At 35.0% G+C, this 26,634-nt stretch overlaps 1 long non-coding RNA gene across 2 annotated transcripts in view; it reads left to right on the top strand.

The window, feature by feature from the left end:
* The first annotated feature begins 451 nt into the window (after positions 1-451).
* The window catches only part of LOC136845752 (uncharacterized), a 134,215-nt gene continuing 108,032 nt past the window's right edge, over positions 452-26,634 (top strand). For both annotated transcript variants that reach the window (XR_010855241.1, XR_010855242.1), the window contains exons 1-2: positions 452-503; positions 2,169-2,345. This is a non-coding gene — a long non-coding RNA (uncharacterized lncRNA). The remainder of the gene's footprint in view (positions 504-2,168; positions 2,346-26,634) is intronic.

A 26,634-nucleotide genomic window follows, 5' to 3' on the forward strand; every position in this document is an offset into this window, starting at 1 on the left:
TATATATATATATATATATATATATATATATATATATATGGGTGTGTGTGTATATTATGTACGTGTGTGTACTGGAGCATGAGTGTGTGTAATTGTAGAGTATAATCTGCAAACTTCCCTGATAATTTTCAAGATTTCATAATCAACATAATCAGTTTTGATAATTTTCCAAATAAGAGTTATCGCAGAAAACTTACGGTACTTTAAACGAAAACAGCTGCTCTTTTGTCTCTTACTGTTAAATGCCGCACAGCTGATATCGACAACGATCAAAACTGGATGCAACGGAATGTCTTTATCTTTTCGAATCTTTTAATTTTTCGTTACTCCTGCACTGGTCTTTTCTTGGTCGTTCTCCTGATGGTGAACGGTGAGCGTTTGTCCTTGAATCGTTTCATACCACGCATTTGTCCTCGCTGTCATTTCATATCCTTAACTCACACGTGTTATTGTTTGTTTACATTTGTCAAGTGACGAGGCTTGTCCTTGGCCTTAGAGAAGCGGTGATTTTGGTTGTATTTATACGTGTTATGCTGTGAACATTAGATATATCTTTACGTTATCATTTACATGCCTAGATCAAAGAAATACGTGAGACGTTATAGATACGTGGCCCATTTAGGAGGTTTGGCTGCCAAGCAAAACACGACAAAGATAGGACTAGACTTGATCTGAATGGGAGTTCATAAAAAAAAAAAACGTTCTTCATCAGTTCGTACATCGGTATTCAGTGGAAACAGTGATGGATAACAAATGACAGACACTGCATTGTGAGCAGATATTACATTGAGTCCTGTTTGACAGTTGGTATACCCCTGCTGGTTTCATTCTAATATAGGCCTAGAAGTGAACATGAAATCAGAATTACTCAACTAGAATTTCCACGATGTTCTTGGATTGCACGAGTGTTGTTCAGGATGACAGTGATTTGAAACCAAGGTTTTATGCTAGTAATCTCAATGTTTTTATATATAACACCGTTGTTGGGTTTGGGCTACGATGTTTTCAAAATCAGCTTGAGTGAAAGTTTAAGTTTGGGAAAACGCAGTGATAGAGCTTCGTAGGGTATGCACATCGTGTTATAAAGTTGGCTAATGCAAAAGTGAGAAGCTTTATGGGTAAAAAAAAAATTTTTTTTGTCTTTTAAAAATCTCATTGAAAATGAAGCTAGAAATGGTTTGCTACCATTAGATGTATCATTAAATGGCTCGTCACATGTTTGATTTGGTACTAGAACTGAGACACGCGTTCAAGAGTTGTGGTAGATTATGAAACATTAAGTAAACATTATAGCACATGCAGTTTTTTTAGTGACACTAGAACACATGAAAATAAATCAAGATATATACAGCCAGCTAATGGCAGCTCACAAGCATGAGTGCAGTGTGAATCATGAAGGTAAAAGAAGAGGCATGAGGTGGACTGCTGGTGTACCAATGTGGGAAAGACCAAGGGGGGAAAATAATGTTGAGACATGCTGTCAGATGAAGTCAGCACTGCATTGGACAAAGTAAAAGAACTTATTAATGGAAGAGGACCATGTTGTGCATTATGATGGATTCAACGTAAGGAAAACTGTTTGGATCAATCTGTTATGTAAACGATTTCATAAAGTAATGAGAAAACTTAGAGGCGACACATAAAACTAGTCAACAAGCTTACAAGTGATGTTAAAGCTCTTACTTTTTATTATGACCATGCTGTAAAAAATGTATTAGGACCAATGTAAAAGAAGAGAGAAAAACCATACTAGCTGGATGCTACACTGCTCGCCGGCGGATGAGAATCGTAACCATAACTACTCTGATAGGTCAGAGGATACTTGGTGTTTATGCTTACTGTTGGTACCTTTAGAAAAAAAATTGTTAAACACCGAGGTTCCCCATCACGTTCTACAGTGAAAGTGAAATTCGCTGTTGATGAGAAGAGAAAGTAGAATATATTTGGTCTGAGAGAGAGTGACGAGTTGCAACCTCTTGTAGGCTTGTCTTTATAGCTTGACGCAAAATCGTGTTGAATCTCTTCGTTCAAGAGCATGGAGATATACCGTTAAACATAGCCACTACTAAACAGATGCCTTGATCTTGTCGCTGCACAAGTTGTATCCAGTCATAATGCTGATTATCTGAACAATGATTTTGATACTTGGTTTGGTTTCCCTTGCACAGAAACTTCAGTGACATAACTAACCAAGAGAGATGCCAGTATGGGCTTGCCTTTCAAGATATCAAGAAATAAAATGAAAATAGTGAAGGATCCAGATTATGAATCAGGAACAGGATCACTGCCAGAGAACTCTTCAAAAAATTCATCAATCACTTTTATGAAAACGTCGTCAGCTTTAAGTGAGTATTTTTCGTAATGAAAGTTTTTTTTTTTTTTTTTTTGCTTCAGATGCCTTAGGTTCCATTACTTTTTACCTTAGACACCAAATTCTTTTTGTAACTTACTGTAAGTAGTTAAAGTTTACTTTTTGGGAACTTAAAATATGTGAACATTACATAATTATAGATTGTTTTTATTGCATTTTTTACAACTGCTGCGAATTATAATGATTCCTTTTATATACTTGAATATTTTATATTTTGCGTAACAAACAAAAATTACATATATCTAAAAGTGAACCTTAGCAGTTCAAAAAACCTGCATAATTTTAGTATTTTCTTTCAGTTTTTAATTTTTTTGAATAAATGTTTTTAGGTTAGGAAAAATTCTTTTTCAGCAAAAATTCTTATTATATATATATCAATAATATGTATGTATTATATGTATATATATATATATATATATATATATATATATATATATATATATATATATAGCCTATATAGGTTATGTCTGTATATATGTATATCTATATATGTGTGTATGTATATATGAATGATATGAGTAAGTGTGTAAAAGTTTAAGAAAATCATTGAAAAATAACATCAGAGAAACATTGCAACATCTTGTATTTTATGTAGTGAACAAGATGGAAGATAATTCATTCATACCGCCCTAGCAATAATATTTAAGCTGAAGCCTGAGGTTCCTTACACTTTTCACGGTTTCTCGTCGTGGAAAGTCGTTTTTCTTCACCTAATGACAAACATAAATCATATATAAGCGCAATATATGCCACTTTAAATAAGCCTTTGGTGTGTTAAGAATTGACCAAATTACTCATGCAATCTGGTGTGTTTTTTCCTGTGTAACAATAAAGAGAAAAACATTTTTTTCTCGCTTTTTAATTATTTTTATTTTGACGTTAGGTGTATGTGTTCTAGATTTACAACTGGAAATTGAATGTTAAAATAACCGAAACAGAACGTTAAAGCCTAATAATGGTACAATTAGTAGCGTTTCTCATTTTATGATATATATATATATATATATATATATATATATATATATATATATATATATATATATATATATATATATATATATATATATATATATATATATACATACATACATACATACATACATACATACATACATACATACATATACATATACATATAGGCTATATACACTTATATAGCCTATATGTATATATACATATATATATATTATAAAATATATATATATATATATATATATATATATATTATATATAGGCCTATATATATATATACACATAGCCTATATAGCCTATATAAAGGATGAATTTATGTCTTTGATTTTCAACATTTTATTTTCATAAATAATCTTCCTATTACACAAACACACACCTTATTAAATACATGCATTTGGATATTGTTCTAACACACTGTATTCCAACCCATATCTTTTTCGCAGTTGATTGTCTTCGCATGTATGTTTTCACAATTGTGTATAATTATGCTTATTTTAAGGGATTAATAAAACTGTACATGGGTATCGAAAATTGAATTTTCACACATATTGGAACTGTTTTTGCTCATTTTAGCCCCAGTAAACTTTTATGTATGTTTGTTTATTCCGATGCGACGTTTTTTTTTTATCGAGTCTGGTCTTATTTTTTCACGCAAATAATTTAATTGTTTTTGAAACTAGTATCAGCCGTTTTCCTTGTCTTCATTCCTGTATTTTGTGTTTTTGAATGGTCCTAGCGTGCTTTTGGAAGTCTGCTAAAATAGTCTATTATTATCACAGCTTTTATTATTGTAACTGCAACAGATAGGCTACTGCTGCTTGTAATTATGGTAGGATTAAGCCTCAGTTTTCTAGTGGAATAATTCACTAGGAGTTTACACTGATGATGTCAATATATTCCAAACATCAAATGGAATGCTAATATTCTTAGAGGGATTAAATCCAGAGTGTATTTTCTAAGTTTCGCCGCCCTTAAGAAATAATACCTTTAAGACAACCTTTACCAAGAAAATCAATACAAGTGAATTTCTTTAATTTACTCCACGAGAGCATTTGACTCCCTGACCCAAACTCCATCTTCTTCTTTTTTTCTTTTTTTAACGTGCTTTTTTCCCATTTGTATGGGGTAAGCACGATGCCTTCTTTTGAACGACTTTGATTTGGCTTTGGGGTATACCGTAGTCTCGATCGGCTGCCCTGCCTGTCATCCCTTAGACCAAACTCCATAATGACCATAAATACGGTACGTCCCCCTATTAGCCCATTATGCTAATTTCTTATGTGAATAATGCTGGTTAGGGTAATTTGCCCCTTAAAATTAATACCATTTAATTCCTCCATTGATATAGCTATTAGCCTAGTGTCCCTTCATTACCATTCTTCCCTAACATTTTGGTCTGCCTAATTGTGGTTATCGCGCTGAAATTAGCACCGATTGGTACCTTCCTGGGGTTTAGATTGGGTTAAGATTGGTAGCCTAATTGTAGTCGTCTGCGTCTCCTATGTACGTATTTACCAAGGATAACATCTTTATTTTTTTGTTAGTAGCACATGCGTTTCAATTTTAACTTGTAATGTTTATTTACGTTAGTGCAATAATGTGTATAGGTATGTATATATATCTGTGTATGTATATATTGTGTATGTGTATAGCCTATATATAAATTTATATTATATAGATATGTTTGTGTGTATATATGTATGTTATGTAATGTATGTACAGTATGTATAGATACAGTATATATATGATATCTTTGTGTGTGCATGATGATACATATATATATATATATATATATATATATATATATATATATATATATATATATATATATATATATATATATATATATAGCCTATGTGTGTGTGTGTCACGTACACACACACAAAAGACATCATATATATATATATATATATATATATATATATATATATATATATATATATATGATATATATATATATGTGTGTATATATCTGTATGTGTATATATATATACACACACTCACACTCTGTACATGCATTACATACATACATATATAATATATACATAGCCTATGCACATTATTGCACTAGAGTAAATAAACATTACAAGTAAAAGTTGAAACGCATGTATTATCCTCGGTAAATACATAGGAGACGAAGACGACTGTATTTAGGCTACCAATCTTAACCCAATCTGAACGCCAGAAAGGTACCAATCGGTGCTAATTTCACACACACACACACACACACACACACACACACACACACATATATATATATATATATATATATATATATATATATATATATATATATATATATATATATTATTATTATATATATATATATATATATATATATATATATATATATATATATATATATATATATATATATATATATATATATATATATATATATATATATATATATATATATATATATATATATATATATATATATATATATATATATATATGTATACATATCTATGTGTGCTTCATCCCTTGATTGTTTGTGTGAGTTGGTAAGTGTGTTCGTATGTTTGCACTGATCTTATATAAATACACATACACTGGTGTTTTTCTTGTTATTATTTATTGACTTGTCAGCAGTTGTGTCCTACCGCTGGCAGTTTCATTGTCATTTCATGAACGTTGCAGAATTTAATGTCGTGAGTTTTTAGGAACCGTCTGTCATCATACGTATAAGTAACAGCAAGTAAATAGTCATCTCATTATGTGATATAACTTGTTTGCAAACGTATGGCTGCATGAGAAAGAAAAGATATTCTTATCGAACACGTCAAAACGTAATAACGATGATGACAGTATGATTTCATTTATGTATAATTTTTGTCACATTTCCTATTTTCGTAGCTGGCGCCGTTTGTTGCACTCACGACAGGTCTATAATAGTACTGAGACCTTCCAACATTTATTTACGGTGAAAGTGCACACTGTCATTTTTGTCTCATAACCTTGATTCAGAAGAGTTTATAATAATAACTATAATTAATAATCCATCAGAAAAATGTCGTTGAACTTCCGTCTCAGTTACTCTCACTGTTACATGAAGCATAAGGCTCTGAGTATAACCATCGGCTATAGAAGTAACAATATTATACAGTTTTTAAGAGAAGTATTGAATTCGGCCATTCTTTGCAACTGTGAGGTTTTGAATAATCGTGGAATATAGGCGGTGATTTTTCCTAGCTTGAAAAAGAGACCGTCCCTGGTTTACGGGCGGGCTCATCGTACTGGTATAATTTTGCCAGTTTTCTTCAGTCTCGTATAAACTCGTTTTGCCTATATTGTCGGGAATTTTTAGGTTAATTTATTCAATAAATGTTTATCTAACCTTTCAATATGTATATGAAACCAATCAATCAAATATTATAGGAAATCGATATCGTCAAAGCACTGAAATTCCTTTCCCATTATCACGCCTCAGTACTGAGGACCAGTCATAAAAGGGGCGCTGACATTATCGTAAGTTTGGTCTTTTGTCGTCCTTCGTTCGCAACAGATTGTGGGTTTTGTGCCTCCTACATGTCGCTCTGTAGTCTTCGTTCATCGCCGCCAAGAGAGAATGTCGTAGCTTAGGGCGTCATCTTTACAGACGGTGTAACAGGTCGGTGTGCGACAGGTGGGGAGGTCCCCTTTTTGGCACGCCAAATGTGAACCTCATTTTCCTTGAGCTTCGACGACCTTCAGGGTGACACCTGATGGCTGAAACATTGTCCTCTGATGGCAGACATGTCACCCGTTCTTCGTCTACTTGGTGCACCCATCGGAGGAATCAGCCCCCCTGCAGGGGCCTCGACGAAACGGCAGAAGGTCACTTGGGGACCTCGTGTCCTCTATATAGGAGCAGCCGAATTCGCCATCGTCGCTCTGTCATCCCTCTTTGATTCTGAGCTAATTACTCTTGGGGGTCATTGGTGAGGTTGTCATAGGAACAATGGGCATCCTCAAACTCATCAGGGTTCCTTGACAGCACCACAATGACTCCATGAAGAGCCATAAAACAAGAAGAGGCTGATAGTGCAAGCACATATCCAGGGACATCAACTGGGGCCTTCATCTCCTAACCTCCCCTTTCTGTCCCTCCATCCAGCGCTGGATCTTCACGCCCCTAAAACGCCTCCTTTTTTCCATCTTTTTCAGGTCAAGGAAACTTCTATGGGCAGTAGAGTCCTTGGAGACAATGTTCGTTAGGCTTAATCGATTGATATTCGCGGCGGATCCTTTGAGGGACGACTTCCCGCCACCCATTCCATGGGCCTATCTAAGTGGCTGGCATTACATCAATGGTTGTTGAATGGGCACCACCTCTACCACGTCTCTCTCTTTCTCTCTCTCTCTCTCTCTGTCTCTCTTTGCCTTTCTGTCTCTCCCTCTCACTCTTTCTCTGTCAGTGAACACGACTATGAAAATTGTAGGTAATTCAATTCACATTTGTTTGGGTTTATTCTTCTTGGCGGAGCTTTTTGTGGATTAAGTGTTCGATATTTTCTAATATGATCGTCAAACTTCATAGGAGTGGAATAAATATTATCGTCCGATTAGCTTATAAAACTGATTTTCATTCCACCCATGCGATTACTATTATCTCTTTTTACTTCATTGTAATTGCTTCCTTTCCTTAAAATGAAGAATACATGTGATATTAAGAGTAAAGATTCCGTACATACGGACTTTTTAATGATTTCCGTTCTGTCTATCTGGCATCCCATTCAAGCTCGGAATCTCTCTATGACACTGGAAATGCAGCTGAAAAAAATAAAGCAAAAGACTGCGTAACTTAATTGGCTGCTATTGCAAGAGGGCGACAAACACATGGTGCTAAAGGTGCCACGTCGTATTTTTGGCTCCCATTTTTTTTTTTTTTTTTAGGGGTGGCTTTCCTCTCGGATTTTCTGTTCAGTTGTGTATTATTGATCAGTTGCCATAGCTGATGATAATGTAATTTTTAATTAATTTTCTAATGGGAATTGTATCTATTTAAAAAAGGGAATGTTACGAGATGGACCCAGACCTTATATCCCATTAGTTTATAGAAAGGGATTGGAAACTTGCCTCTTATGGATCGTTTAAGACAGAACGGAGACAAAAAGTAAATAATTAATGGAAATTCAAAAGCAGATATCATGAAAAGGATAAAGGATAGAAAAAGTAGCCAGTTAGGGCATCCATTCGGATCGATTTATAAAGTATTCATTTGTGTGATATCTTAATTTTAAAGAAACAAGGTAATTTTTAAGATCGAACTTATCGCACACACACACACACTAACAAACACACACACACACACATATATATATATATATATATATATATATATATATATATATATATATATATATATATATATATATATATAATTTATATTATATATTTAATAATAATTTTTTATGTTGTTTACTATATTTTTCTCTGTTACTTTTCAAGTTATTGGCTTTATTTTCATATTCAAAACAAATAGTAATAAATAATAATATATATATATATATATATATATGTGTGTGTGTGTGTGTGTGTGTGTGTGTGTACTGAGAGAGAGAGAGAGAGAGATCACATTTAGTTTGATTTATGTAAAACTCTTTGTTTGCATTTCACTGAAAGGAAAATAAATGCAACCAAGGTTAGGAAAAAGAGATGAATATTTCAGCGTACGATTTTCTTCAAGACAACCACGTGAATCCCAGGAAAAAAGTTAGAGTGAAAAAAAAATGATAACAATGTTTTCAATAGTAATGATCATTTTATACAATTTTATGTTAAAGTATTTTCTGTAAATTGAAAAGATCCATTTTTCGTGGTGCGGTTTCTAATATTTTTGTTCTCGTGGAAATTGTTTTCTTTGGTTCCTGTTAGATTCTTATTATTGCACAGCGACCAGAAATACAGAATATTTTCTCGCGAAATATCGTGATTTTTATATAAACCAGAAAATTACCTACTGTCACACAACTAAATTAAGCGTGACTACAATGATGCTTCTATGTTATTATTCCATGTGTTTCGACAGGCTGCATTAGATACAGACCTGACTGTTCGCGTTCTTGGTAAGTCCTCAGAAATAGCAGGACACGTGTCCCAAATCTAGAGAAAACACCGAGAAGCACGGAAGGAATATTTATTTGCTAACTCCTCCATGAGACCCAGTGCACCCATCCATTGTCCTTCCTTGAAAAGGGGAAAATAACCTCATTAATTCTTCCATTTTACCTTGAATATTCACATCTAACCCAAAATCCCCCGTCAGTAACGTTTTCTCCACATCAATCGTCTTCTGAACAGCGTTGGGTTTGTTCAGTAACTGGATTGGTGACCACCACTGAATGCCAGGAAGTAACAGGAGATTTCTCAGTTAGTGAAGTTAAGCAACAGTGACCCTTTTCAGCAGGGCATGGGAATCTTGAGATAGGGGCAGCAGGTCACAATGTGGCTTGAAAAGGTAACAGAGAGAATGAGTGAGTGCCTCTTACCTTTTGACCAGATGCAGAACTAAATACAATCATTCTTCTTAATACTTTGCGCGTTCATGTTTTTATGCTGTTTATTTTGCTTTCTTCAGGTAGTTTGTGGAAGAAAATAAATCCTTCCCGGTCTCTTAACAAACATAAGTCACAATGATATTGTCATCGAATTAGCAATTTAGATTCCGTGTAAGTAATGGAAGAACTTATCGAACGTAAGTCAAACTAGTCTCAATGCGCGTGTTGTTTATGTGTTTAAGTGCATAGCTATTGCAAAGGTCAATAATATATCACGCAAATTCATTATTATTGGTGAGAAAATCAACACATTTTCTGAGTATTTTCGCTGTCGGACAATTTGTTTTTCACGCTGTGGCCTTCATTTATTCTAATGGTATCTCATTTTCCTCTTATATATGAGCAGAATCAAAAGAAAATCTATGCGAACAAACCTAGTTTATAGCACATTATGCCAAGCTACCTTTTATCGACGGTCTAAAATCAAATCGTCAGCAGAATTACTGGCAGAATCCCTTCACTTATATTTTAGGTCTTGGATCAATTTCCGATAGAAATAACGAGGTTTCCAGGAGAGGTTATTTACTCAGATCGTCAAAGTCGATCTATCCTAATTGCCGATTGAGCCAGTTGGTCGCCATCATCAGGTTCATTGCGGTTGGACGAAATGAATTACTATTTTCCTCCGAAATATTGCCGCAGCTTTTGATCTACTCCAAACAAAATCCAAACACTTTCGGCTTTCATTTCCGGTCTCTCCAAATAATGTTCTGATGAGGCTTTGTTCGTATACAATCTGGTATTTATGCTCCGGATTAGATGCTAAATTGTGTTGAGCTTGAATGGCATGTTTTAGAATGTTAGCGATCGAACATTGATTAGCAAAATTAGTAATTTAGCAAAATTAGTTATAAAGGAAATCCAATTTTTCCAAATGTTTTAATAGATAGGTAATGAAAGGGTGAGCAGTATAAGACGAGAAGAGAAGAAAAGCTAGGGGGAAGAAATAAGGGCAAGATGATAACTTAAGGAATTATAGACTCACCTCTTGAAAACTTGCCACACTAAAAATGGTAAAAAAAATTCCAAGATTCTACTGCTAAGCTGTAGAATTCGCCTACTGCTTCTGTTTTTCCGACTCTTATAACTCTGCTTCCATTAAGAGGCGGATTTGTCGCTTTCTTGTGGTTCACTTTTGTCAAAGGGTGACTACTCCAACTCGCGAGAGCAGTTCCCTTGAGAGAGAACGTTAATATTCCTTTTTTTTTTTTATTGTGGGGTCGTTAGCATTTTAAATTTATGACTACCGTCTGAATAAGATGCTGTCAGCTATATATGTTAATTTTGCCTTATCATCATTTAATAGCTTTTATCAATATTCATATCAAAATTTTATCTTAGATTATCTATTAATTATGAATTCTCCTACTCTAGCAGTTGAATTTTACTTCCTATGAAATTTAAGGTAAACTGACTTTACTGTGAGAAAAGGAATAAACTGTGCCTCATAGTTTACGTGATCCTAATCAGTCTTTGTGTGTGTGTGTGTGTATGTTTGTGTCAGTTGACTCAGATGTAATCGTTGCTGTATTTCTTGGCTGTAGCTCCTGCCTGTGAGACGGAGGATTAATGCCCCTATTAAAGAACTGAGTTCGAACCAATGCAGTGGATTATCATGTCGTAACAAGATGACGTAAGACCACCATTGGCATTTTTTGTAATACTGTGTAAAGTCTTCAGAAGGATTTTGATTGCCCAACATATACACAAATATTTTGTTGTCTGGTGTTTGCTGAATGTTTTCTTTGGCTAACCGATCCAGAAACACTCACAGTTCGTAGTTACCAAATTTTGCTGTTCACGCATCTGAAAAGTGAAATACCCGAAGCAAAAATTTAAATCTTCAAGATATGTTTTTTTTTTTTCCCTGCGACCAAATCGTCCTATGTGAGTGAAATCGGCCTTCGCTCTCCGTACGAATCAGTGAGTGGCATCTCTTTCTGGCACCTCCTGACCAGGTCATTAGGCCCTCAGTACCCAGCCTCGACAGCTTAAAGTTATAAGTAAATCTCTTGATCGTATGATCTGTGAATAAAATGTACAAACGACGCTTAAAAGTCTGTTATGCTCTTACATTTCACTATGGAATGTTACTTTGCCATTGCACTTGTGTTTATCTCTGACTTTAACATAGCCGACATAATAATGCTGTCAGGAGTTATCAGGCAACTACAATAAGATATATACTTAGAAATTTTGCCAACATTGATCAAATAAATTAATTGAAATATTTTGTAAAACTCATTACCATCGAAGAATGAGAAAGATATGGGGGTTTTACAGATATGCATCCAGTTTTAAAACAAAGAATTTTGAAAATCACCAAACAGGCTCTAACAAAAGATCAACGCCGTCATATGAAAGTGACATTTAAATATTTTTAAGAACTTTGAATCAAGATTAATTTTTAACATATATACCCAATGTTTTTCATGAAGGAATTGCCCTGAAGATGCCATACTCAAGAACCTCGAAACATGAAACAACGATTGATCTCAAATTTCACTCCAGGCTTTGTGATTAACAAGGTATAAATTGGTAATAGAAAATACAGTTGAAAGAAATCAAACGAATGCCAGTAGATCATAAAAAGGCATTCGCTCGTGGATTCTTCTTGCGCTAGATGCAGAAGGTATACATAATGCTTGGATTCCAATGAAGGATCGTTAGGTGGTAGTAGAGATCGGGTGAGAACAGCAATAGGTCATGATAAAGAGCGAGATCTAATAGAAGATTGATTATATATCACAATAAGCGCATTGTTCTCATGCTTTTAGTATAAACAAATTGTTTCTATTTGTGTATTATTCAAGATTGGAAGATTAATTATGCATCACAATAGGTGCGTTATTCTCAAACATTACGTACGAATAAATGATTTCCATTTGTGTATTATATCCGAAGCCCCGCGTTTACATATGGAAGAAAAATTAATTTGTTTACATTATTGTGCCAGGACCTTTCATGGCATTGAAATTATTTTCTTTTTTATTATAATAATGATCAGTTCTGAAAAAAATACTCTTTCTTTAAACGTTGACTTCACTCTCGGTTATATTCAGACAGCTTGTGGCCAGTTAATCTTGACAGTGGGGTCATAAATTTTACTGAAAGCTATGAAGAATCTTCATTAAAGGATCACACCTAGTGATGAGACATTAATAAATCGTCAACAATTGATTTCCTTTCTAGCATGAAAGCTGCTGAATCAAGGGCGTTCTTTATTCCTATATATGTTTTTTATTTTATAAAATTCAGATTAATAACTCATATAATTTAATAATTCATGTAATTTAAAGAAGTACAAGAACATGACTCAGTGAATTGGTCATATGAAACTGCATTATTTAATCCAAAGACAAAATTTAATTCAGCGTCAAGTCGCAGCACGGCGTCCTGAAAATTTCTCCTTTCTTTTACTGTTTTAAACAGACGGATTTAACTTGTCTCCTTTTAAAACATTTAGATTTAATATTTTAATTATCCCCTCCAAGCCCTCCTACTCTCCTCTTCGCATCCACTCTCTGCAGCTCAATTACTCTCTCAATTTTCGACACTCGGTTGCTGGCTTCGGGGAATCTGTGACCAAGTGGCTCCAAGTTCTTTCATTTAATTGCGACTGAGGGTAAAATCTACGAGCCTGAAGGGGGGCGAGACATCCACTCTCTCTCTCTCTCTCTCTCTCTCTCTCTCTCTCACTAGATGACGGCTGCCACATCTCGTTTTTGATGGTTTTGTTGTTTGGTTTTTCTTAGGAGCCTGGAATTTTTATAAAGCCTCCATGTAAAAGTTATTACATTTTTTTAGGTTGGTATTTAATGGTATAACATTGCTCTCTCTCTCTCTCTCTCTCTCTCTCTCTCTCTCTCTCTCTCTCTCTCTCTCTCTCTCTCTCATGGCGATGTATTTATGCATTATGCACAACACGATTGAATGCAAGTATTTATCTTAGCCATTTGTAAATATATAACTACTGAGACGTAGAGAAATCATCGTTTATTTGATGGTTATATTGATTGGTTTTTCTTAGTAGCCTAGAATTTTTATAAAGCCTCTATGTAAAACTTATTATCTTTTTTTAGGTTGGTATAATATTTGCAGCTCTCTCTCTTTCTCTCTCTCTCTCTCTCTGTCTCTCTCTCACACACACATGATATATTTATACATTATACACACCACCGTTCAACGCCAGTATTTTATCTTAGCTATATTTAAATATATAATTACTGCGACACAGAGAAATCATCATTTCATAGATATTGAAGTTTTTATTGTGCTACACAGCCCCTGAATATGCTTAACGCGAAAACCGTACTAAATCTGCCACAAATTTACCGTTACCGACTTATTTACCGACGAATGTTGCTACTTACTTGGACATTTTCTAAGACCTTTGTTTATGTTTCGACGTTCACGCCAGTGGGGCTCACGATTGTATTTTGTTTGTTCTAGTGTATTGTGCGTTATGATGAAACGCCTCATGTTATTTTCACGGGGAAATGTGTGCAGAAAATACTGAAACCTGAATTTTTTTAAGTTCACCAATTAAGTTGAATTTTGGAATTCCGGCTTTGCTTGAAAAACTGCCTTCAATTCGTAGTAGTGGCCCCTTTAATGCAGTTGTGCAACTCTTGCTTCTTAGACATTTTGCCTCTATTGGTAAATTTCATGCAGTTGATTATGCTTCTGACGGGCAGGACATTACTTTCCTTCGAAAACAGAGTTACCTAATTTTGTATGGTACCCGAAGTGCAATTCTTCCCTAAGTTATCGGGAACACAGACACGGTACCGTGACAATTCTCTTAAAATCCCAAGAGGAAAAAAAAGACGTCGCTGTAATTTGAAAGGTTCTTTCCAGGAAAGGTCACACCTTCCAACTTGGAAATTAATTTTATTCGTGAACCACTGTCTGAGTAAGTGTTCAGATCATCCTACAATTGCTGAGTGTCTCGAAATTTCCTCAAAAATAAGTGTTGATTGGGAGAAATTTGTTCCGAGGGCACTGATTACGCTTTTTCTAATAAAGAACCTGTTAGTTAAAGTAAATTTGACTGGTGAAGGCCTCTAAATGATCTCTGAGGGGGCGGGGTGCCGAATGAGTGGGAATCCTAGGGAATTTTTATTGTGCCATTGGCTCGTAAACGTGATTCTGCCACCTTAGTTCCTTCAATTCAAAAGAGTATTAAGGCTGGCAGCATTAATATAAGGGATAAGTGGTCTGATATATTTAGGTTACTACTACCAGACACTTGATCACTCAGAAAATTTTGTTGGGCCCTTAATCCACGTATACATACCAAAAATACTGAGCGTCTGTGCGGAGAACTTTTAGAGTGAATTAAACGGCCTGGTGACTGGTCCCAGTATTTCTACCAGTGTATATCTAGATTTCTTTTTATTATCAAGTTTCCTGAAGACTAGCTGCTACACCATTTTTAGTAACAAGTCAGCCTTCAACATCAAAGCAAGACCAAGACCACGCTGAGTATTGTAATTACCAAGATACTTCTGATTCTGAATGTTTCTGAAGTACCACCGTGCACTAAGGTAAGGACCCGGTGGCTTAGGAGCGGTTAGGTTAGGTTACAATGATATTATTTATCTTATTACAGTGCCCTGGGTTTGGCAAAGTGGTTTGTACTTGAGCTAAGAACCGTGTAAGTCGTATCACTCTCCTGGCTTTGCTTTGCTTTCTACAAACGCGAGCTGCTTGTTTGTAATTTCTTTAGGCTCAGAAGGCTCTAGACAGATATAGAGTTCCTTTCTGTTCAGACAAGGATAAAGGAATAGGACCACGATATATAGTCTATGTCAGATGTTATAAGCCGGGACCCATTCATAGTTCTGCATCTGCATAGTATTTATCATTACAGATAATGTAATTCATCATTACCTCTAATTTTCTAGCCTTGTCTTGGTTGCTGGGTGACCCCTACATGGCTTCTTGTCTGTTTTTTATCATCATCCATGGCAAAGATCGAGATGCTCTTTCTCTCAAGCGAAGGTTGAAGTCACACTGGCGTTGACACATATCTGATGAATGTAGGTTGCAGGCAAACTTAACTCTGCTAAACATATGATTTGCAAGCCTGTTGTGTGATCTTCATAAATAACCACACCATTCCATTTTTTCGGGTTTGAGTTGGACAATGGCATTAGGCTGACCGTCTTTGTGGTGTCGTCGTGTATGTGAATATATATATATATATATATATATATATATATATATATATATATATATATATATATATATATATATATATATATATATATATATATATGTGTGTGTGTATGTGTGTGTGTGTGTGTGTGTGTATGTATGTATATATTGTGCGTTCGTTATTCTTCAGGCCTTCTTAAAGTAATTTTATGACCAGAATAGCCAGTTTACAGCGGAGTTTGGGGTCCGGTAAAATAGGAATTTTTTACTACATTTTACGGTACGCAAATGAGGAACAGTTACCGTTCCAAGGTGTGTGTGTGTGTGTGTGTGTGTTTCTCCGGTGTAATAAGTAACATGTTTAACTACCAGAGGAGAGATCCTAGGTTCGATTCCTGGGCGATGGCGGGCGGTCTAAATAAGAAAAAAAAGCTGAATTATATATACACTATGTAACTTTTCTGGTTGCATCCAGGGTTGTAAACGGCATTAGGTTTGGAACCTTGTTCGAAAGGACTTAATCTCTTGCTGCACTAGATCCTACAAAGGAAAAACGCATATATAGCAAAATAAAAAAAGAAAGAATGGATATACATATGTATATTTACTTATACATATATATATATATGTTTGTATATATAAGTACATATATATATATGATATTTATATACATAAATATATATATATAATATATAATATATATATATATATATATATATATATATATATATATATATATATATAATTATATAATATATAAATACGCACACACACATACATATATATATGCATATTATACACATATATATATACTGACATATACAGATATATATACGTAAATATATACATATGTATACTGTATATGTATACATATATAGAACACGTAGTTAGTCTGCTGAGTGAGGGTTGATTAGGTGAGAAGATTAACCAATACGGCTGATTAATGAGGGTCTCTCCTTACAAGTGGCCATATAACACCTGCCGGGCGACCACATCCTCAAATACTTTGTTGATCAGCATTTTCCTGATTACCCAGCCCGGCTCAGGGACTGTTTCTCTTCCTCTACATATAACATGTAGAATTTTCATGTTACTTTTGTTTCTCTTTATTGTGAGGCGTTTTAACGTTTCTTTTGTGATTAGTGGTGGGTTTGATTTTATTTCATTTTATTTCGTGTCGTTTGGTTTTCCCCTGGGCCTGGATTCATCCGGTCTTTGCGTTAAAAAGATAAGCAGACTGTTTCATAATGGAGAACAACCAGCTGTAAAGCCACCTCTGGATTAAATAGCAAGTCTGTCAGTATTATGAATTAAATGGTCTTTTTTTATATTATAAACCAGTGAAGTAAATCATAAAAACGCCTGTGGTTTCTTATATAACAAATATTATATACAACACTGCATAACTAATCATATATTACCCCAAAAACGTATAGAGATCATTTGGTCACCTCAACCTTTCCCCATTCTTTTAGTATTAGCAGTGCATACAGAATTGTGAGAAATCAGTAACAGGCATTTTAAAACCATGGATCTTTCCTTTACCTTACCTATGAGTCATGACTCATCAGGTGTGTATCATGACTTGATGTTGAATTTCTGTGAGGAAAATTAAGTTTTGCAGTAAACGGAAAAGCACTTATGAATATATATATATATATATATTATACATATATATATATATATATATATATATATATATATATATATATATATATATATATATATATATATATATATATATATATGCATTCATTCCCAAGAAGTTCAGGCTTTAATGAAGTAAGAAGATGCTTCCTTTTCGAAGTAGAGCTTCCTGAGGATATCCAAATAGGATCTCTTGTGACTTCGATCTGAATCATGAGCGAAAAATATTACTTTGAATAATTCCGTCAAAGAACTAAAGGTCCAAATGCTGTTGATCAACGGAATATGGCCATTCGAATGAAATGCGATTTAATTATGAAGGAAACTATTTCTAGGTAAAAATGAAAAAATTAGGACAGTAGTAAGCCCTTCGTTGGGTGAGTTGGTAGAGCTTCGGACTGTCACTCGATGGGCCGGAGTTCAGTTCCCCCGGCCGGCTGATGAAGAGTTAGAGGAATTTATTTCTGGTAATAGAAATTCATTTCTCGCTATAATGTGGTTCGGATTCCACAATAAGCTGTAGGTCCCGTTGCTAAGTAACCGATTGGTTCTTAGCCACGTAAAATAAGTCTAATCCTTCGGGCCAGCCCTAGGAGAGCTGTTAATCAGCTCAGTGGTCTGGTAAAACTAAGGTATACTTACGGACATAATTTAGATAGTGTTGGAGATAACCATTACAATGCTTGCAAGTCTTTCAGCTCCAAAGTATAAAAATGCTTGAAAAAGAAACAATTCTTATTGAAAAAATTGCAAAACATTGCAGCTATTTTCTACATATTTATCTCTTAACATTTGGTCATTCATAGTTTTTGATGTTGCTTGTTTCCTAAAAGCCTATAACATTTATGTAGGGTTTTAGGAATAAACTGTAGCTTTTGCTAAACTGACTTCATTTAGTTTCTCGTGTCTTTTCAAGTGTACCATCGGTACGCATGCAAGATGAGTTATTCTGATTGTCATCTGTAGTGCAAAGAATGCTCATTCTCGCATCAAGGCGTGTGAAAGTGCATTTTGCATATGGATATTTCATCTTATTTATAGTGTGATAGGTCCCAGCTCTTGGCCTTTAGCCTAAATTCTATATTCTATCTATCTATCTGTTATAGTTATCATCTGTCATTTTGCTTTATAGTAAAGAACAATGTCAGATTTAGTTTCTAGGGTAATTGAGTGCGATCAGCATCGCGTCCCCCGCCCACCTTTCCTTTTTTTTTTAATGGCTTAATTGACTAGTATCTGGGCCCATTTATAGCTGCCACGTCATCTCGGAAACCACATGTAAATCCCTAAGTCGAGATGTGACCATATAATCACAGGTCTTAAACCTTTGTCTGTGGCATACCTTGTGTAGCGCATGTCTTAGTTATGGGTGTAATGGCCTAGTTTTAGGGAATACTATCGCACATTTCTCCGCCTAATTACAAAATTCACAAGTTTATTTTTCAAGTTATTTTTTATCATTTATATTTATCTCGAAGATTTTTCTTCTCCGTAGCCAATTACGGATAATGACGATAAATACTAATTTGTTTTTTGTATCATACTGAATACTTACACTCTGGAGAAACAGCGGCTAATTCCAGTTCCTAATGCTGTCGTTGTCAAAATTCCGTAAGACTGAGCAGACTTACTATTTATATGTTGCATAGATACCTGTCTTACCAAAGATCAATTTAGTTTCTTCCATTTTTTTACCATGTTGACAAAGGAGCGTTGTGTTCATGAAGAGGATTTTTAAATGTTAATACAGTATTATAGATTTATTATAGAATTTAGATTTCGGCTTGATTCAAGAAGTCTTTCTTAATGCGTCCGAAGAATATATTGCTAAAAACTGGTTAAAACCAGTAATAATAACAATAGTCATAATAATAATATCATATTTCAGCTCATGGCTGTGTACAGATATAAACAATGTAAAAAAATACAGTAAACATAATTCAGGTGCATGGGACAGGAAGTTATAATAAATAATAAACGGCTGCAACCGGCTGCTTAGTGGACCAGTAATAATAATAATAATAATAATAATAATAATAATAATAATAATAATAATAATAATAATAATAATAATAAACAGATTCTGCAGAATACGTAAGGGTGGTAACGAAAGGGTATGGTGTTAGAGGAGAAAATATCATTAGCGGTAATAATACAAAACAGTATCGTGAACATAGTAAGAATACACGAAGATAAAATTATGTTCGTGAACAAAATCCGCCTTTTAGTCAACAATACGGCTTCTCTGAATGTACATTCAAACAATAAAATAATGTATAAATCGTCGCATCAGGCACAGTACGTTAGTCACTTTTGTTCCGTTGGCATATCATCTACAGAAAGATGTTATATACCGTTTTAATAAAATATATACCATTTTCATGCATATCAGGAAAGAGACAGTGTTTTGAGTTATCACAGTACATTAAGCGACTTGTGCTGTTGCCTTTGTTTGTTTGTTTGTTAATTTTTTTTACTAGCATTGCATTCTTTGCAGTTTTATATTTAGTTGTTATTCTCTTCTGTTTTCTCCTTCCGCATATCCAAGAATTGCTTTGTTAGTCAGTGGTAATTCAAGGTTTGGTCCTTTTGAACATTTTGAAGAATAATAATAATAATTGTTAGGACATCTGTCAAATAAAATCTGCAGCTTTAATGCCCTTTCCACTACTTCGATTATTAGCTTCAGAAAACTAAAGGAACTCATTAGGAAGCACTAGAATTTGGGCTCGGAAGCTAAATCGCAGGACTGGTCACAAACGTCTGAAGCCAACGCCGAAGTTATGCACGAGTGTGAGATTAAGAGGCCAGACATGTTCTAAGTGGCTGAAAGAAATGTGGCCGCGTGCGGTTAGCCCAGTCTCCAGACAGACCTCGGAAGTAGTTAGCAGAGAAAAGGCCACTTTTGGTCACAGGAGAAATGATCCATATTAGGAGTAATATTCCGGTTCGTGGAAAGGCCAGAAACATTTTCACTTTTTAGTTTTCTGTAAAAGAAAACTATTGCGCCGGTTTTGTCTGTCCGTCCGCACTTTTTCTGTCCGCCCTCAGATCTTAAAAACTACTGGGGCTAGAGGGCTGCAAATTAATATGTTGATCATCCACGCTCCAGTCATCAAACATACCAAATTGCGGTCATCTAGCCTCAGTAGTTTTTATCTTATTTAATGTTAAAGTTAACCATGATCGTGTATCTGGAAACGGTATAGGACAGGCCACCACCGGACCGTGGTTAAAGATTCATGGGCCCCGGCTCATACAGCATTATACCGAGACCACCGAAAGATAGATCTATTTTTCGGTGGCCTTGATTATACGCTGTACAGAAAACTCGATTGCGCTGAAGACACTTCTGCACATTTTTTACTTTTTATTTTAACTGGCCGATAGTCACTTTTCATCGGAGTTGGATTTTGTAAATTTCAATTCTTTTTCATCAGTGAAATGAGGCATTTTGATTCGCATGGGCATACAATTGATAAACATTAAAAATATTTACAGATGATCCTAACTTATTTATTCATGAACAAACCGTATTGGCATTGCTCTTTTACAAGGACCATCTCTGAAATATATTTCAAGTAGATTCGTTCGTAAACGCATATTGATTTGAACCGAATTCGTGATATGCACTTACGATCATACAAAGCAGAATTTCCTTTGGTAAAGAAAATTAACCATTTACTTTAGCTGAACACTTCATATTGTAAACGAAACACTTTGCGCATCACATACGCCAAAAACATATTGTCGGTCATTTAACGGTACTAATGATCAAATCTTGTTTATTTTATTCTTAAAATAATCACAATGCAAAGTACTCTTGATTGTTAAACAGCTTAACTTTTATGAGTCTACAGTCTCTCTCTCTCTCTCTCTCTCTCTCTCTCTCTCTCTCGTACAATTAAAATAATTTGCTTCCTCAGAACTGCGCCGGCGTGACCACCTCCCGTTTTCCGGTGATTCATTTACATACATCATTATTTATGCCCCTCATTATACCGAGCCATTTACATACGCACAAGATACATCCCTCCATTCGTTTCCCCCTCCTCTCCCCTCCCCTCCCCTCCTTCCCTATCCCTTCTTCTCCCCTACCCTTCCTAACCAGAAATCCCCCTCTCTCTCTCTCTCTCTCTCTCTCTCTCTCTCTCTCTCTCTCTCTCTCTCTCTCTCTCCTCTACCCTTCCCATTCAGTTTGTATTTTGGTATTCCCTACTTCCCCATCTTCCTAGTCCCTCTCCCCTTCCCCTCCTTCTTCCTCCCTCATCCCTCTTCCTTCCCCTCCCTCTTCACATTACTTCCCCTTCCAGCTTTCCAGCCGAGTGTTGTCGGAGAGAGAAACGTAATACCACGTTCGACACTTAACGCTACGGTTGATCGGATCTATGGCCGTTCGGGGGATTTTCGACGCTAAGTTGACTCTTTCCTTAAAGGCAATTATAGGATCGTTATAGTAGGACCGGAAGTTTCAGGGGAAGGACGCACGGACAGATATCCTCCTCCTACCTCCTACCTCCTCCTCCTCCTCCTCCTCCTCCTCCTCCCTCCTCCTCCTCCTCCTCCTCCTCCTGGAAGACGTCTCCGTCGATTTGGAGTCACGTTTCCCCTGAGGCTATTTTGGAAAGATCCTGGTCATTTCATACCGCTTCCACCTCGTACCAGGTGTTTCCGCTGTTGTTTCTAATTCTATTTTACAGACGGACATTTTTCGTTGATAGTGCCATTGGTGGGCACATTCATATCCTTGGCACTCTTGTCATACGGAAAGCCAGGACAGATTTACCCACATTTTGTTTTCATCAAAACTATATTTTTAGAGTCCGTGACCAATGACGGTCTTTTACCTGGGATCCTTAGCGCTCATTCGGATACCTGGAGTTTTCTCTTTTGACCTCTGTTATATTCTAGCAATAACTTCAAACTCTACATATTTGAAAGAAGTATGATTTTATTTAAATACTTCAGTAAAAATAAAGTACTTCAGAATATTTAATGTAAGCTTATCGATTAGTTTATTCTACAAATTTCTCTCTCTCTCTCTCTCTCTCTCTCTCTCTCTCTCTCTCTCTCTCTCTCTCTCTCTCTCTCTCTAAAAAAAAAAGGGGGTTGCTCAGTAAAACGTATGGCGCCATGTATTTTATACTTCTGGCTTGTAAAACTTAATAAATGATTAAATGAATCATGAAATTTAGGCTAAGAAGCCAGTTAATGAAGCACTTTCAGCCATTGAGCGCTTAAGAGAGCGAAAAGAAGGACTTCAAATGGTTGGACAGCAGGATAAATAGATCGATGAAATAAATAAGATGAAGGATTTTGAATTGCTACTGAGAGACAATCTCACAGTTGCACTAAAAATTAATAGTTAGAGAGGTTGGACAGCGAGACTGAGGGAAGCAAGCAGGAATGGAGGTAGATAAAAGGCTAAAATGCGGTGCAGCTAGGGGCCGAAGGGACATTTCAAACAACCTTTACTAATACCTGCAGTGCACGACGGCATTACTCCATTAAGGGGTATAAATTTTAATAATCTTTTGAATAATGGACAGCGATTGGTCTTCTAATCAGAAAATGCTTTTATAACCTGTGAATTCTCTTCTGATTTGTCTGTTTAACTGTACAGAAATTCATAGCAATGATTTTAAAGAATTCTAGTAAAATCGTACATTAAAAATTTCATATTTATAGATAGTTGTCAAACGTTTTCTTTTATATCCCCAAGGTTTGTTTTTTATTCAGTAGGTATCAAAATAAGTACCATGAAGAGTCAGTCTGTAAGCTAACAAGAGACAGCTCTGACACGTAAGAAAACCGCAAACTTTCCAGATTAGTTTCAGTATAATTTGAACCTAGTCAGATATAAAGCTATCATACATAATCTTCAAATCTTAGGTCTGTGACGCTGAATGGCATTGTATAAATAAATTCAGTTAAAAAGAGATGCTGAAGACTTTGTAGATTTACTGCAAAGCTTTTCAGATTACTGGAAGAAGAGAACTGTTGTCATGGGGATTGTCAAAGAGCTTACACTCCATATATCTAGTGCCCCACAAGGTAGGTTATAGGGACCTATACTGATTTTAGTCTCCTTCATAACAGGACTGTTGGCCTTGAAAATAAGACAGTACAACATGCAAATATAACTATTGATGTTGTTATCCCCCCCACCCCACCCTCCAACCCACCCACCTACATATCCTTTCCCCGTATTCTAGGGAAACTTAATTAGTGTGACAGTGGATTGCAGTATTTTAATATCAATAAATAATAATACTTTATTAACAGAGAAAACAACAGCTCATTTTCGAAGGCAAGGTAATGAGTTCCAGCCAAGAATCCTTTGTTAAGATAAGACGCTGGCAGATCTCTTACCACAAAGTTAAGGAGACGGAATTACATAATTAAAACATTGAATATATTGTGATGACCATTATATTCCCTGTGTACTATTTAATGCATTTCAATAAAGTTTATGTTCAATTTTATCATTAACGCCTAAGTGTATTACAGCTGGCAAATTTACGCTGGCCATTGAGCATGAAAATTGGATAATTGAAGTTCATATCTGGAAACGTGAGTAGAAGAAAAGTAAATGAGTTGCCATTGCCTTGATGGCGAGGAAATGGAAGATGGATGGTAGCTTTTAATGAAATTTCTACTTTTGCCACAAAAACATCTATTTTATTATTATTCTTTTTCCTATTGTAGCACTTGAGGTTTCTTGCTACTCTAGCAATGAATTTATAATCTCGGCAATGTACCTTGACTAAGCCACCGTGTAAAATACAAAGAAAACCCGCGGTTTAATCATCTTTAATTTCACTGATAAGAGCATGCGTTAAACAAAATCAGTTCTGGCACATTAAGCAAAACGAATGGAAATTTGATAGTATATTTCTCATTTTGTTTCTTGAGTGATTTACGGTGCTGTGTCTCCCCGAAAATAGATACAGAATGTTAACTGCCGGAGTATTACAAGACCATTATCTAGCTGGGCATTATCCCCTGTTGCATAAACTTTGTAGTCGTCATCTTATTTAATCAATAATTGCCTCATTCATCACCTAGTAACCTTATTACGTAAATGTTTGACGGTTTAATTAAATATGACGTCATAAGTACCAGTTGTTTACATCACAAGTATTTTATTAGAGGGTTAAGCGTTTAGTTCTTCCAGCCTACCTCGTCTCTCAACAGGATGGTCTTGAGTTTCTCTCGCTGATAGAAAACGTTTTTTCCCCTCACTCCTCATACTAGTGTTCATCATGACTTGGGTTTTCTTGTCTATTGGCCTTTAATAAAATTTTGTAAGTGTACAGACATTTACAGCGACTAGACTGGAAGAAGAAATTGCTGCAGTGTCATTCATAACAGAAACAGCTTGTTTTATTTGCGCAACAATCAGACGTCGTTTACTACACGTTGTAGTTATTTCGCTAGAGGAGAGTGATAAGAGACTCAGAACAGGGATAACCAACGGTTATATATTTTGTCGAAAATGGGAAGAATGACTTTGTTTATATCGGAAATTGCAAGGCCCCACCGACACCAATAAAATGAAAATTCGCTTGGACAAAAATTGTCAATTAGTGATGACCAGTTTTGGACGATGATTCTAGGGTAGTCTTTCTTTTGACATTACAAATTTAAAAGAAAAGTTGGGGGTTGACTATCTGAACACATGTCGATTCAATTTTCCTAGTTATTTTTGTAATTGCTATTATTATTATAATCTTTTTTGGAACAAAAATTGTCAATGCCGGTGGTGCAATAGTCAGACATTAAGAACAGGATAGAGATAAGCTCAAAAGAACTTTTAAGAGGAACTTTTCGATATTTTATTCAACTCTTGGATTGTGGGGCTGTTGGCGATGTTTTTAACGTTCGGCTTCAATAATTATAACTTAAAATTTATTATCAGGGCGCAAGAAAATGAATGTAGGATTTAATATCTTAGACCACTTCACAAATCCTCAGGACGTTTTTAGATTATTATTATTATTATTATTATTATTATTATTATTATTATTATTATTATTATTATTATTATTATTATTATTATTATTATTATTTCATCAAGGATTATCAGACTTCCACCGTTAAGCCTCACAAACTTATATGCGATGACCTTTTCCTTTCTTCCGCAGGCGTCCTCCTGCAGACGCTGAAGGACGGAATCAATTTCCCGGTGGGGGCTTCCTGGGGAAGCTGTCCTGTCTTGTCGCTGCAGAATGTCTAATTCTTTTGTGATTTCTCTCTTCTTTTTCTTTCTCTCTCCCACCTTGGGGAACACCAGCCACCCCCTGTAGGAGGTGATGTTGTCTTCCGTCGTCGTTATTATTATTATTATTATTATTATTATTATTATTATTATTATTATTATTATTATTATTATTATTATTAAATTATTAAAATAGAAGCATGAGTCTTGAAATGGAGAAACAAATCCACAGTTACGCAATGGGTACATATATTTGAAAAATAAATCCCTACAGAGAGCTTTCGGAAATCTGTTCGATTCCCCTTTCCAGATTGAAAAGGGAATCGAACAGATTCCTGAAAGCTCTCTGTACAGATTTATCTTTAAATAAATGTACCCATACATAACTGTGGATTTGTTTCTCCATTATTATTATTATTATTATTATTATTATTATTATTATTATTATTGTAGTTGTTGTTATTGAAATATTAAAAATTGTTGAGAAAAGCAATTGAAAATATTAGAAAAAATAAGTCAACAAAGAGCATTTTATATACTAGATAAAAATAAGTCAATATAGCATTATATATATATATATATATATATATATATATATATATATATATATATATATATATATATATATATATATATATATATATATATATATATATATATATATATAATATAAACTGTTATAGAAGTAAGGAAACCAAAGCAGTGGCGCATGGCGCTAC

This window comes from Macrobrachium rosenbergii, chromosome 14, assembly GCF_040412425.1.
Source record: "Macrobrachium rosenbergii isolate ZJJX-2024 chromosome 14, ASM4041242v1, whole genome shotgun sequence".
NCBI lineage: Eukaryota > Metazoa > Arthropoda > Malacostraca > Decapoda > Palaemonidae > Macrobrachium > Macrobrachium rosenbergii.